This window comes from Lycorma delicatula, chromosome 12 (genome assembly GCF_047948215.1).
Source record: "Lycorma delicatula isolate Av1 chromosome 12, ASM4794821v1, whole genome shotgun sequence".
NCBI lineage: Eukaryota > Metazoa > Arthropoda > Insecta > Hemiptera > Fulgoridae > Lycorma > Lycorma delicatula.
In genome coordinates this window covers 77,164,247-77,178,760 of record NC_134466.1, presented here as the reverse complement: position 1 = coordinate 77,178,760, position 14,514 = coordinate 77,164,247, and the positions used below count along the sequence as shown (strand labels likewise).

General features: G+C 31.6%; 1 protein-coding gene across 3 annotated transcripts in view; it reads right to left on the bottom strand.

The window, feature by feature from the left end:
* 5-HT2A (5-hydroxytryptamine receptor 2A) overlaps nucleotides 1-14,514 on the bottom strand; it is an 809,891-nt gene that overhangs the window by 545,550 nt on the left and 249,827 nt on the right. For all 3 annotated transcript variants that reach the window (XM_075379873.1, XM_075379875.1, XM_075379874.1), the window contains one exon: nucleotides 11,639-11,688. The gene's annotated coding sequence lies outside the window, so the exon portion shown is untranslated. The remainder of the gene's footprint in view (nucleotides 1-11,638; nucleotides 11,689-14,514) is intronic.

The following is a 14,514-nucleotide window of genomic DNA, read 5'->3' as shown; positions in this document are numbered from 1 at the left end:
TGAACCGACGTGCCTTCCCCTTGTAAGATCCAAACCTAAAATTAATTATAATTTTATTCGACTATAACTCAAGAACCGATGATAATAAGTACCACTTATGACGTATCATTTAAAAGCTCTCGATGAGCGCTTATTACTGCAGTTAAGAAAAAGTCCAAAATTCAAAGTTTTTTGGATTTTGGATTTTTTTGGACGCTTCCGATTCAGTCGATTGCATTCAAAAGGGGAGATGCACAACTAGATGTTACAACAATCTTAAAGCCAAAATGTCAACATCCTACGGCATATCGTTTTTAGTTATGAGAGATATATACGTACGTACAGACGTTACGCCGAAACTAGTCAAAATGGATTAAGGGATGGCAAAATGGATATTTACATTGAAATCAGATAACTGAAATTTTTCGCGATCACAATACTTCCTTTTCTTCGTATAAGGAAGTAAAAAGATGGCGCGCGGGTTTGTTTGATGTGTACGCTCACATTTTTATTTTAACTGCTATTGGCGCAGACTGACCACATGGTGCGCCGGGCAACTAGTCAAATTGACTAGTTGTCAGTTTGCACGCACGAAAGATTTATACTTCATTACACGAACGATTTATCTAAAATTATATTTGTGTTTTGGGAATAAAATATTTGATGTGGACACCACATGACTTTCTTGTACGTACGCCTTTAAATTACACACATTTTTAAAAAATGAACAGTACGTAAAATTTTATTTCGCTCATAACTTCTGATTTTCTTTCACACTTTTTTTATTGTTATTGAATTATTAATTGTAAAAAATTTTACAGTCGTAGGTTAATAATAATTATTATTTAATCTATATATTTAAATTAAAAAAAAAAATTAAAAGAAAATGATGAATTCCAACCGATGTGCCTTCCCCTTGTAAGATCCAAATATTTCATTAAGTAACATTTTATTTGGCTATAACTCTATAACCGAAAAGATATGTTATAGTTACTCTAAAACGTTATGATATAACGTTGAAAAGCTCTCAAGAAGGGTTTATTACTGCTGTGAAGAAAAAATAAAAAATCCAATTTTTTTTTATTTTGAGCTTTTTTTGACATTTTTGGTCACGTCGATTGTAATCAAAAGGGAAAGTGCACAACTACATGTTACAACAGTCCTAAATCCAAAATTTCAACATCTTATGACTAATCGTTTTTAGTTATCCGAGATACATACTTACGTACGTACAGAAGTCAGACGGAAACTAGTCAAAACGGATTCAGGGACGGTCAAAATGGATATTTCCGTTAAATTTGAAAACCGAAATTTTTTGCGATCACAATACTTCCTTTACTTTCTATAAGGAAGTAAAAAGAAAAACATTAGGATCGCAGCTTTGTTAAAAAATCACAACTCAAGAAACAAGAAGCTAATAATTCCGGATTTTGAAGCTTTTCGTTGTAAAGGTTTTGGTTTTGTTAGTACGCTAAATTCATGAACGTTATTTAGTTACAATCAACAAAAACATTTAACGAAATCATGTGTAATGAAACATAAAATTTTCGCGGCGGACTATAGCCCCACGTTTTTTCTAATATATATAAAGTGTTTTTCTTTTGGTTTTTTTTTTTTTTTTTTGGTTGTAACTGTTTAATTTTTATTTTATTTATTACCGGGAAATCTATGAAAATTATGACAATTTTTTTAATATAAAATCTATTTATGATAAAAGTACGTAATATTTTCTCTAAATCGGTTCGGTGATTAATATTTTAATTACTTACTATTAATAACTTAATAACATTTAAATAAACATATAGAAAAATAATTTATATGTTATCGACAAAAATAAGTATCTTGAAATGTAAAAGTTACGAAAAATATTCAATTATAACCAACGACTGTGAAATAAAAAGCAATGCTTTTATGTATGTGTAACAAGACGAAATATAATAAATATACATTTACTAGAGTAATATAATATGGCTTACACTGTAACACCCGTAAACGTAACACTAAAGATATTTATTTAAACGTCAAACATGGTGTTGACTTGCATTCTGAAACCGTTAAATAGATAACATCTTGCCATTATAATGCATATATTTATTATTAATACTAACAATAACGCGTCGTATCGTATTCTCTCCAATTTGCCTAACTTAACATAAGTCTTTTTAATAATTAAATCTAAAATTTAAATTATTTTATAAATATGGGAATGTAATTTATAAAAACAAAAATACACTTAGTCGTCAATTATCCGATTTAACTGTCGGAGCAAGTAGGAAGGAGAGTTCCGTTGATTGATAGAGCGGTAATTAACTCGGTAACTCGATTTGTTAAACCTCACCACTTTTTATAATACTTCATAGTATAATCGTGTTTTTGTCAACACTGATGTAACTTAACAAATAGTTAATGATTTGCCTAGTTTTTTGCCAAAATTAACTTCCTTTACATAAGATATGTCAAAATAGGAAAAATTCCGTAAAATCGAATGAACTACTTTTCCACCCTCTCCTTTTCCGAATGATTTTCAAAATGGCGTCCAAAGTCGGCGAAAACTGTTTTTTTTCGTTTTAATGAAAACTAGACGTTTTAAAAAAAAAGGTGTTAAGTAAAAGTTGTACAACGTTTTGAAACAAAACTTTTAAACCCTGCCCGATGTCAATCGATCAATAAATAAATTAGTTATTGAAAAAAAACGCTGGAAATAACGTATTTTCAATTATTAATATCTTTAAAATGTAAAAATGATTTTTTTACGAAACTTCCATAATATGTAGTTCTTCCCAAGTAGAATAAGTACCCTTTATGACATTGCAAAATACTCAATAGTTTTTGCAAAAAACGAGTTTTTCGAAAAAAATACGTGTTCTTAAAATTCATACTGTAATTTACCTATATGGCCCATCCGGCGTTTAAAATTATTTTTAAGTTTCGTACTACCCTGTGCAAATAGTGACCGTACCGCAAAACAATTGCAAATATGAGAAAAATCGACTAAAACATCGACGACTTTTATTCGGTTTTAAAAACTTGAATTATGTTTTGAAGTTGGAATTCCATCGAAATGACACTATTGCCATTCAATAGCTGCAATTTTTCTACGAATTTTAATAAAAAGAGTTTTGCTGTACGACCTAGTGGACCCAAGATCATTTTTGTTCACAAAATTTCTACGATCTCATTTGTCAATATTAACGTTTGAAATTTGTACAGGTTATACTCGAATGCTTGTACTTCAATATAAAAATTATTCCGCAGCGATCGATTTTGATTTCTTCACTGTAAGCTAAATTATGTTGGACTCGTAAAATACTTATTCCATTGGGCACGTGGTGGGCGAAGAGTGACTTCGACTCGGTCAGTTGACAGACTAGCTGAAGATACCAAGTAGAAGTCTGTGTCATTCCCCCCCCCCCCCCCCCCAAACCAACGCGCATCAACGTCCTAAATAGAATAAGCATTTTATGGAGGGTAATATTGACAAATGAGGCCGTAGAAATTTTTTGAGAAAACTTATCTCGGCTCCAGTAGGTCGTAGAGCAAAAATGTTTTTATTAAAATTCGTAGAAAAATAAGAGCTATCGAATGGCAATAATGACATTTCGATGCAATTTCATCTTTTAAAATAATTAAACTTTTTCGAGCCGAAAAAAAGTCGATGTTTTGGTCAATTTTTCGCATATTTGCGATATGCGCACTATTATCACAACTTATTAAAACTCTTAAAGAAAATTTGAAGCCAAGGATAGGCCACATAGATGCATTATAGTATTTGTTACTTGAATTTAAAGAAAACGTCTTTTTTCGAAAAACTCGATTTTTTAAAAACTTATTGAATATTTGCCAAAGTTAAGAAGTTACGTATTCTATTCGGTAGCCTTATTTTTAGCGGTATTTTTTTTTTGCCGTTACTAATTTATTTGTTGATCAATTGATATAGGGCAGGGTTTAAAAGTTCTGTTTCAAAACTTTCTACAACGTTTATTTAAACCTTTTTTTGTAAAACGTCTTGATTTCCTTTAAAATGAAAAAAATATTTTTCGCAAGGTTGGACGCCATTTTGAAAATGATGCGGAAAAGGAGAAAGTGGTAAAGTAGTTCATTCAATTCATCGTAATTTTTCCTATTTTTTTACGCGTCGTACCTAACGGAAGTTAATTTTGGAACGTAAAAATCTAATTTGATTGGCCTATAAAGCTGCCGTACAATTTACAAACAGGAACAAGGTTTTTGTTTGTTCGGTATAAACAAAACTCGATCAATCGCAACCAAATTTTAACCTTGTTTATTGGAATAACGGAGAAGGTTTTCAGATATATATCATCCCGATAGATATCGAAAAAAAATATATGTAGTTGTGAAGATTTTCCGGTTGAAGCACACACTTTAATAAATTTAATAATGAACTGTGAACTGGAATGATTCGAATGAGTACTATTATGAAAATAATAGAATTCCAGTAACGTTAAATAAAACAGTATTAAATAAATTTAAAAAAAAATTGATTAACAATAATGTGCTTCCCGTGGGGACTGCGTGTGAGGTTACTGTAGTGAGGTGTACGAGCACCATGTGGGAGGATAGACCGATCATCACCATCAAGTGGTTACAAAGAGGGTGACCCTGGAGACCTCGTTTGGGAGGTGCAATGGGGTGCTCTTATAATATCTCTGCAAAAAATCGTCCAATTTTCAAAATTCAAACGTGGTATTTGTTAGTAGGTTGAAGACTAACTTTTGCGTGCATCCAACAGATCACGGTCATTCTGAAATATTATCTAAAAATGAAAAATTATTTATTAAAACGTGTAAATAATAAATAATCCATTATAGTGCTGCAGTTCTCATTCGGACCGCTAAATTCACAATTTCCGTTCTTACAGTGAGCCTCTCCTAAAATATTTTTCAATGGAAGTCTTACTGAAATTGTGAGCGAAACATATCGTGAGCGATTCATAATCAACGCCAAGCAAAAACTACTGAAGATAAATTGATGAAAAGTTGTATACACGTTCTTCTTACCGTGTAACTGCACGCTAAGTAAACGTTTTTATAATTCCGAGTTTAAAGGGGTAAAATGAAGTAACAATGAAATTTACTATTTTTTTTTTAATTTCTCGGTAACAATGAAGATATCAAGCTTGATTCATTTGCGTGTGTAATCTTCATGGGAATATCTAAAAATTAATTTCTATTTTTTTGGAAATTCCGAGTTTCAAGAGTTAAAATGGATTTTTGAATTTATTTTGAAACTGCCATTTTTTTAATTACTTGACAACATATAAAGAAATCAACCTGATTTACGGTGAGTTTAATCTTCATGTGATTAAATCGATTTCTAGACTTTTTTTTAATTCAACCTTGAAAGGGGGAGGTGAAAGGTAAAAAAATTTGAAAAATGATTGTTAATTTTCCCAATCCCGACAATAATAAACGGGATATTCAGTGTATTTGGGCTTGCAAATACTATTCAGATAAATATTTCAAAACAATTTTCCGTTTTTTTTTAATTCCGGTTTTTTTATGGAGTGCAAGGGTGTGTATGACTCAACCAACACAGCCACTGCCACCATTACCATATTTGTGACACTGCACCTGCCTCCGGTTTCTTGATTAAAAATATAAAATAATAAGATAACCACATAGCGCGGGCAAAGCTGTGGCATGTAATTACTCAAATAATAAAGAAATCATTCTTAAATTATTTATTTATTTGTATGCGTAACTTTCAAGACGGTCTATTACAACGCCTCGTGGTTCATTTGCTACAGGATAGCATTTAAAATGAATCGAATATCCAAATATAACGTGAAAGTATATAAATCGGTCAAACAATGTCTAAACAAATTTGTCTTTTTTTGAGTTGTAAGCCTTGGAGATTTTTTTAAACGGTAACAAAACAAATAAATTCCTTGTACGCCTATTAAATTACATACACATTTTTAAAGGTACATAAAATGTTATTTCACTAATAACTTCTGATTTTTTTCATGTTTTTTTTTTTATTGTTGTTATTGAGTAATTATTTATTATAAAAGTTTATTCACAATCACGGATTAATAATTATTAATAAATCAATATATAAATTTAAAAAAAAGTTAAAAAAATATATATTTTTTTTTAATTTTAAAAAAGGAAATGAAGTCGGATTCGAACCGATGTGTCTTCACCTTATACCGTAGATCGAAATATTCCATTAATTAAAATTTAATTTGGCTGTAACTCTGGAACCAATGAAATAAGTACCGTGATATATCGTTGAAAACCTCTCAATGACGGCTCATTACTGCAGTTAAAAAAAAATTCAAAATCCAAACTTTTGGTATTTGAGCTTTTTTAGACGCTTCTGATTCAGTCCATTGCAATCAAAAGGAAAGGTGCACAACTAGATTTTACAGCAGTTCTAAATTAAAAATTTCAACATCCTACGGCTAATCGTTTTTGAGGTATGAGAGATACATTCATACGTACAGTCGTTACGCTGAAGTGATTCTAGTCTATATTGATTCATGGATGGTGAAAATGGATATTTCCGTTGAAAAATGAAAACCGAAATTTTTTGCGATCACAATATTTCCTTCACTTCGTACAAGGAAATAAAAATGATCGTAAGTAATCTGCGAAATAAATGTTTTATTCCAGTGCTGCTACGTCCAAATTTTTTTTTTTTTCAGACGAACGTTTGTGTGTATGAAAGTACGTATCTTGGCCTGTAACTGATTTATAATTCTAGACCCTTTGACCGGTTTTCATCAAAGAGCAGGTATCATCAACAGCTGTAGTCATTATCACGGGGAAAATTGGTAGCGGCGTATGAACAGATACCATGCCTAATTGAGATTCGAACCTAGAAGTTCCGCACGAAATGCCAAGACGCTACTTACTCAGCCACGGCGATGGGAAATAATAATTTAGTTTTTACATTATCCCGCTGTATTTCCTAATTCACGGAAAAGTATATTTATATAAGTATATTATTTAAAAAAAAGCTTTTCTTTTGTTTTTTTTTTAATGCGTATAAATAAACATAATAATTAACATTTATAATTTCAACATTCTTGTTTAAACAAACGTGCTCTTTTTCAGGTAAATATTTATCGCTATCATTAGTGGGGTTTTCTTTTAAAACATTGCTACTTCATTGTTTCATTTTACTAATACTCGCATTTTTTTTTTTTGTTTTAATTCATTTTAATACTCTGAAAGAAATCTATAATCATTTATTTTTATAAGTATCTTCTTTATTTTTCAATTCTTGAATCAATTTATTTTATTTTTAGTTATTTATTTATTAATATTATTTAATGATACTTAAATTATTTATTATTTTTTAGTATCATTATATATATTATATATCATACGCTGAAAACATGAAATTACTTTTAAAATAACTGATAACAAGTATTTTTTTATTTATAAATTGATAAATTCTAATAAGACAAATAAATAAATAATAATAATAAAATATAAAAAAAATCTATTGATAAAATAAATAAAAAAATCACTTTCGGCACACCGGAAGGCGGAGGTAGATTTCACCGGTGCTAAGTAGGGAATAAAAAAGATTTCCACCTTAAAGTTAAGAAAACCTCAAATTTACTCGATACGAAAATAGTTTCACATATTTAGCATACGACAAGCCCCATATTCTTACAATTCCAGCAACATTTTGATCATCCCGTGCCGTAAGGGTTTGTCATATCAAAGCTAGTTTCAGAAAAACGTTTTAGGTAATGTTTAGAGAACCAACGACCACTTTAAACCGATTCGGTAGTGTGCTTATGAAGGGAGGCATGATTTTTTTCGTCTCCGAAACACAATTTTTTCAACCCCTTGGGTCAATGGTAGGTGATGAAAAAATTTACTCAGATAAGTTTTAGGTCCTTATTCAAAGAATAGTAGGAACTTTGAACTAATTCGGTGCTTTACTTAATAAGAAAGTTAAAGCGATATTTTGTTTTTTCGAAAAAGCCCCCCACCATTTCCAACCGCATGATCCGATTTTGGCCGTTAACGAACTCGACTAGGATTTTCTGACGATTTATTATTAAGGAACAATTTGGCAGTGATTTGCGCACAATTACGGCAGTTATAGTGTCCACAAGAAAGTTAAATATATATGTATATAAATTTATATACAAAATTTGAGCTGACGGTAGTTTTGGGGTGTGAGAGATGTGAAACGCGAAGATATGTCGAAATTTTCCGGAATTCAAATCATGGTACTCATTAAAATATGTAGCTTTCTTATGAAATCTACCTAAAAGTCAGATAGTAATGATTAAAAAAAATTGATCACTACTATATTTATAGTTAGCCCATAAATACGGCTTATTCCAGTGGTTAAGACGTAGTCACAAATCATTTGTTTAACAGCTGATTTTCAAAGTCGAAGGTTCTGAGGTTCAAATTCTAGTAAATTTAGTTGCTGTTGTACGGATTTGAATACTAGACGGTCAATACCGGTGTACTTTGGTGGTTGGGGTTCAATTAACTGTCTCAGGAATGGTCGGCCTAAGTCTGTACACACTTCATTTATGTCATACAATCATCTTCATTTCATTTGGCCGCAGGGGTTGCTTATTGTTCACTATTTGTAAAGATTGTAATGTACACATTAGGAAAGAAAACTTTTTTAATATTTAAGGTTAAAAAAAAGGCGAGCTCTGTTTTATAAAGGATAGACACAACATCTTGTTTATCCCCATCGCTTTTCTAATATTCTGACTCGCATAGGAGAAGACAGCCACCTTGTGACGACCCGGTCGTCACATCAAACCCTCCGAAACTAGCTTTGACGGGCTTTACCGTAGGTTGTCGTTCAAACCCTCTTAACCTCATAAAACTAAATCATAAGTTTGACCTGTGTCAGGATGCCACCGATGTAAACGGCTCGATAATTATTTCCATTATTGTATTTATACAACCTACTATCGCCTTCCCTCAAATATCAAATTAACCGATTCGCGGAAGCGCGATCCCCACGCCTTTCTCTAACACCGTAGGTTTCACACAAAAGCTCTTCCAAATCCAACTTCAATTAGACACCAAAAATATTACCTTCATACAAAAAAGCAAGTGTTGAACGCAACAGTAAAAATAAGTAACAGGATTCAAGAACTGAATTATTATCAGAGAAGAAAAAATTGTTAAGAAAATATAAGAAAAACTTAACGGCATGAATTAGAATTATATTCCAAAGAGAGAAATTCGCTTTGAAAATAAAGAATAGTAAAATAAATACCTATGACGTATGACAAAAAGGGGTGTAATGGGTAATTATTAAGACAGCTAAGGATGTAAAAGTCGAATATTTATATATATATATATACATTGTAACAAGACCGGTCTAACGGGCCTGAGTAATGGATTCTTGTCAATTAAGAAGAAAGTAGTAGAAAATATAACAATGGGAGGAATCCAGAAAGGAGCTAAAAGAAACCCGTTTAATAAAGCTAACAGGTCTATCTAATAATCGTCCTTTGTAATACTGTCCGCTGGCACACCTAAAGAAATGTTGTTCAATGCAAAAGGTTACTAGACCAGGGTAGGTATCTCATGGGAAAATGTGGGGACGGACGATCATTCTGACGCTTCGAGTCGGGTTAGGTTCTGCAGGTCAAGAGGATAGGAGTATAAATACTCCGAGGAAGACCAACTGACAGTCAGTCTGCGAGGAGAGTCTGAAAGAGACTGCTTCAATAGAGTTATAAGCGAGAAGATATTATGTGAATTTGAAGTGACAGTATCCTGCAGGGAATTATTATGCGAGTCAGTGAAGACGCGAATTTCTAGTGCGTACAAGTTCTAAGCGATTAAGGGGACATCACAAGTAATTTCAGTACAAGAAATCAAGAAGAGGTTCGGTGAGTTACTGTTAGACAATTAGTGAAAAAAATAATGTACTAAATTTCATTCATAAATTGTAAGCGTAGTTTTATCTATGAAAGGTTTTATTTGCAGTAAAAGAACTTTATACTAGTCTTATCTATTGAACGATTGTTGCTAATACAAGACTAGTCGTTAAAAGTGTTAAGATTAGCGGTCACGCTGATGTATTTTATCAACGGGACTGTATTCTGGTTTTCAGTATTTAACTACCTCTAAATAAAACATGACGTTACTTTAAATTCTTTTTTTTTTATGTAATTGTACAGACATTCCAGTCGCGGTGTGATACGTTGGTTGTGGTAATAGCACACACTAACTAATTTCCGGGTAAATAAACAACGGATAATTTACACTTCCTTTATTTACTTTTTAATTTACATGTAATTAATGAATTATTGCATTAAATCACAAAAATTTCATACTTTAGTTAAACACACATTTTTAAATATACGTTAAACATACCGTCTAACTAGAACAGATATAAAATTAGTAATGTTGTTTAGTTCACATTTTAAAGGAAAGATGAAGTCATAAGTTGTTAAACGCTTCTTTTATGTACTTTATATTTTAAAGAAAATGCGTATATGTAATTTAATAGGCGTACAAGGAAGTCGTATAGTGCCCCGAATCAGATTTTTTTGTAACGTCTTACTTCCACAGGTTATAACTCTTTGTGAAATTCATAATTAGACTTTTCTTTTTTTTTTAATCCCGAAATATTTTTTACTTTTTACATTAATGTCATAATTTGTTTTAAATGAATATAAAATTCCATTTCTTGCATACGTTTCACGAAAATATATCTTCGCAACGATAAATAAATAAGTAAAATATGAGATCACCTATGTCGGTCTGGCTACAAATTCAGTTTAAAATTTAAATAACTTAGCGGGAAAAATAATGAAATAATTTTTTATTATTTCCGTGACGGAGTAGTCTTTCATCCGGAAAGTTCTGGGTTCAAATCTCAGTTAGGATAATCATTTATATTTTTCACACGCAAAATCATCTATACAAAAATAAAAGAAGGATTAGCGTAACTAAAATTGAGAATACCTTTATATTTACTACCCGCCGGGTTCTAGTGATGAACGCGTCTTCGCAAATCAGCTGATTTTAAAGGCCAGCGTTCAAGTCCTAGTAAAGGCTGTTACTTCTATACGAATTTGAATACTAGATCCTGAATACCGGTGTTCTTTGGCGGTCGGGTTTCGATTAACCGTACTTCTCAGATACGGTCGACCTGAGACTGTACAAGACTACACTTCACTTACACTCATACATATCCTGCGAAGTAATACCTGACGGTGATTCCCGGAAGCTAAAGAGGAAAGGAAGCTTTATTTTTACTAAAGATAAAATTTGAAAAATAAAGGATAAAAATTACTACACAACGGACGTGAGGTCTCCAATGTTGCCATATTTATACGAGCACAGTTCTTTATACATGCGAACAGTTTTGTTACTTCTATATCCGATAAACCGATTCATAACATACCCAAAAGAGTAATTTATTTTTGTAAATAAAAATTTAAACTTTATTTTAAAAACAAATTTTTTTAATAAACATTACACTAAATTAAAGATTAATAACTTCATATTACAATAACAATAATCGCCTTAGTGGTAGGATAGATAATTACTCGCATGCTGTTAATGTGAATGTACCAAATTCGATTACCGGAAACGATCTAAAAAAATTATAACGAACAACCGTCACCTAAGTAATACAGCTTAAAATAGAATAAAAATGTATGTACATAATTTCTTACCGTATTAAGAAGTAATTTATGTATATATACTTTCAAAATGATGAGAGATTCTGTAACAACAAAAAGATAAAACAAAATTAGTATGAAACAACACATAGATATTTCTTTATTATTATTTTTTACCGATCTTCTTGGGGAGTGGTCGATGTGAAATGAAATGACACGATTTTTCCTGTCGACTGCAATTAATTTATCGGTTTAAGATTATATAAAACTGAATAATATGACAAACGATCAACCGAAATCTCAACGCAACACACACACATCAATCGACGCCGACTCCCCAACTCTCGCCGCCGCATACACACTATCTAACAGGTCATCCCACCACTCACACACCTAACACTCAAAATAACGCATACGAACACAATACCAGACGGAAAGTGAGCATTTTTTCTTTTCATTCAGAAGATATTGGGTTCGAATCCCGGCCACGGTTGTTTATCATTATTACCGTGTTTCACGCCGAAATTTCGTAAGCGTACATTCAATGTTTTAATAACATGACGATTATTAATTTTAAGAAATTTTTTATTCCTTTCATAAGAAAAACAAAATTTATTATTATAAAAATAATATTAAAAAAAAAAAATGGTTAACAATTACTATAGTTTCCCGTACTTAGAATTAAAAACCGTTTCGATAGCCGGTTTCTATCTAAGCGTATGTATTCTATCTAAGCGTTATAATATTTTTTATAAAAATTACTTTTTTCTAAACCGTCAGTGTAAGAAGTCGAAATAGAACTCCTTAAGTTTTACCAATTAATCGGTAAAATTGTAAAACATTTTACCACGATAAAAATATTTTCATAGATACTCCCACAACCATTCCAATGATAACATTAAGTTACAACCCAAACAAAAAATACTAATCCTAAATTAATTAACCTAAACTACACAAAAAAAAAAAAAACAACAAATAACCAAAAATACACAACCCATATTAACAGGTAGGTTTTTTTTTGGCTTGACTTTAAAACTCCTACATCTTGGACGAAACGTCGAGGTATTCTGCTTTTGTTTTGTTATTTTGTTTGTTTGGTTGCTGACCTAATGAACTGCATTACAAAATTTTCTATTAATTTGGATAATTTTCTAACTTATTAAGTTTTTTTTATATTTATCTAACCGAAGAATAGAGTTTAGTTATTATTTTATATAAACGTATATAAATATACACAAACACGAGTTGTAATGGGAAATTTTTAACACAGATACCTCCAGTGCTCAGTAGGAGGGGATAGGTTTGCTAGCGGATGTGGAAAAGGAAGCTTTTTTATCCTTGAAAAGTCCAGAAGGATCATCGCGATATCTTTGTTCAGTCGACAGTGAAATAAAGAATGCATCAACAATTAATGTCATTAGCCATTTAAGAGTGTAATATAACTGTACCGGTAAACATACAGTCTTGAATAAATTCAGCCGACCACTCCTAAGACGTGTGGTTAATTGAAATCCGACCACCAAAGAACACCTATATCCACGATCTAGTGTTTAAATCCGAATAAACGTAACTTTTACTTGGGTTCATCGGGTTACGAACCCGATGGGTTCGTAACGCAAACCCAAATATAAAAGGGCCTAGCCCACCGGGTGCTCTAATGGTTAACTTGTCATCGCAAATCACGTGATTTCGAAGTCGAGAGTTGTAAGGTTCAAATCCTAGTAAAGGCAGTTACTTTTATTCGGATTTAAATACTAGATCGTGGATACCGGTGTTCTTTGGTGGCTGAGTTTCAATTAACCACACATCTCAGGACGGTCGACCTGAGACTGTAAAATATAATACAAAACGAAAGTAGTTAGTTGAATTTTTTTTCTTTATTTTCACTTATAGATGTCTTGAAATTCTTTCAGTATCTTTGTGAAACACTCTTTGTAGGTTACTATAAAATAATTTTATAATTAATTTTCCACTAATTCAAGTGTTTTTTTTTGTTTTTTTTTTACCATAAATTAATTTAAAAAGTTTTATTTTATCATTAAAAAAAATTCCAACAACTTTTAAAATTAAAAACCAATTAATTTTGTATATATAAAAGCACTACTACATGATTTGCATTCATTTTACCAGTATAAAGAAATACACAAAAACACCCACCCACACTCACGCGCGTGCGCGCGCACACACGCACACACACACACACACACACACACACACACATTACTGTAAAATAAGTTAATAGATGAACAGTAATAGAATGGATTTAACGTACGAACTGCTCAGCAACGGTGAATAGATTATGTTGTTACGTTGGACTATTACTCGATAAGATTATCTAGTAGATGTCTTTTATATGAATCGAATTTGTCAGGGAAATTGGTCTGAATTGGAAAGGAGCCGTTAAAAGATTTTTTCTACCGATAATTTATTCGGAATTGGAGATTACAAATTTATATGAAGGTTACATATACAGAGTGATTCATGAAGAATATAACAATCTTTCAGGACATTTTCTGTTTGTGAATATAAACATAGTTTGGAAACACATCTTAGCGAGTGTCAGCTAGCGAAAAATTTCGCTCTGAATTCTACGTCTTCTGTAACACCGGTCAACATGAGTTTTGTCTCACGAGTACCGATCGGTTTACTTAATGTAGTTTTTTATATTGTTTTCAAATATGTATTCGGAATTTCTTTAGAACCCATAGTTTTTTGTCAGTTTAATATTTCAAAATGTTTTTCGTCCATTTGTTTATTGTCAAGTAAGAGCTCCTAGAGCACTGTAAATATGATGGAATCAAATGAGCTAACTCAAAGGATAGCGTTGCTACTGTTTTGCAGGTTCAAACGTGTGTATAGACATGTACAAACGTGATCTAGAGTAGCATACATTCATCAAACGATGCCGGTTGTGAGACATAAATGAATCG